This window comes from Malurus melanocephalus, unplaced genomic scaffold (genome assembly GCF_030028575.1).
Source record: "Malurus melanocephalus ecotype Western Australia unplaced genomic scaffold, MMel_1.1 scaffold_3191, whole genome shotgun sequence".
Lineage (NCBI taxonomy): Eukaryota > Metazoa > Chordata > Aves > Passeriformes > Maluridae > Malurus > Malurus melanocephalus.
Window position 1 is genome coordinate 2,470 of NW_026626423.1, and position 1,766 is coordinate 4,235.

Here is a 1,766-nt window from a genome sequence, read left to right on the forward strand (position 1 = left end):
CGGGGAACGGGAACGGGAGCGGGAACGGGGAATGGGAATGGGAACGGGAACGGAACGGGGAATGGGAATGGGAACGGGAATGGGAACGGGAATGGGGAATGGGGGCGGGATGGGGAATGGGAACGGAAACAGAATGGGAACGGGAACGGAACGGGAACGGGAAACGGGAATGGGAACAGGGAATGGGAACGGGAATGGGGAACGGGAACGGGAATGGGGAACGGGAACGGGAACGGGATGGGAACGGGAATGGAACGGGGAACGGGGAATGGGAACGGGGAATGGGAACGGGGAATGGGCCTGGGAACAGGAAAAAGAACCGGAGCGGCATCAGAACCAGCCACAAGAACGCCAACGGGACCCGAACAGGTTTGGTAATGTGGCTGCGTCCCTGGGCCCCGCCTCCCCACAGTGACCGCTTTTGGGCTTTCCCTCAAAATGTTTTTCTCCAGTGCACTTTTCAATATCTTCGCAATTTTTTTAAAAATCCATGTTTTTACTCCTTTATATCCATATATTTTTTTTTTCTTCCCCACCTCGGATGTAAATTCCCTTTTATTGCGCCTGCCCAGCCTTGTCCCCTTGCCACCCCCCACCCCAACAAATCCTTCACTCCCCTTTTCCCTCTGCAATCCCGATTTTTAGCACCCACCACWGCCACTTTATTAGGAAGTGAAACCCCTGTCAGATCACAAAAAGCCCTGAAAATCCTTTCCAAAAATCAACATCTCTCTGCAYGAAGGTGAAAACAACTTTCAAGGARGGTTTTTCCAAGSAATACCTGKTTTGCACGGAATGAGCTGRCAGCAGGGTTTGSTTTCCCAGCTGTTCAATTCCAAAGCCAGATGGTTCCAGGCAGGTAACCGAGCAGGATTTCACTCCATTAAGCAGCCCCAGACTGGGCTGGAACCCTCCAGCGCTCTAATAAAGCATTAAAAATTCATAGCATGGCAAAAACCCAAGAGTGCTATTTGTTTTGCTAAAGCAAATCTTACACATTCGGCGAAATTAAGATCATCAGCAAAAAAAAAAAAAAAAAAAAAAAGACAGCAAATGTGTATTTTTTTCACAAGTAGCTTCTTGATGGCAGAACTTGCTTCTGTCACTGCCAGTTCCCCTCTTCCCACTTTGGCAGCTCCAGTTTCTTGCATCCATCACGATTCCTGCTCTGATTCCAACTGGGAATGGGCAGTGTTTTACTGGATTTTCCTTCCAGCAGCCCAATTCTTCCATCTGACCAGGCTGCAGGAGATTCCTGATCCCTGGAAGTGTTTGAGGGGACTTGGAATGACCTTTGGAATGTGTTCCTGTCCATGGCAGGGCTTTGGAATGAGATGGGATTTAAGGTCCTTTCCAACCCAAACCATTCTGTGGTTCTGAGTAGGAGAGAGGGTTTGGGAAGGATTTTGTTTTTAGGTGAGCAAAGTTGATTGTGCTAAAATTAATTAAACAAAAAAATTAAAAATCAGGGGGAGGGAAGTGGTGACCAAATGAAGAGCAGGGAAATAATCATGGAGTTCCAGGATGGTTTGGGTGGGAAGGGATTTCAAAGCTCATCCCACTGTCTCAGGGTGCTCCAACCCAGCCTTGGACATTTCCAGGGATCCAGGGGCAGCCACATCTTCTCTGGGAATTCCATCCCAGTCCCTCCCCACCCTCACAGGGAGGTTCAATCCCTTAAATGTTGCTCCACATCCCTCCCATCCTGGCACAGGGGGGACTCTGTGCACTCCCAGCTCATTGGAGCTGGATCTGGAACAGGGAAT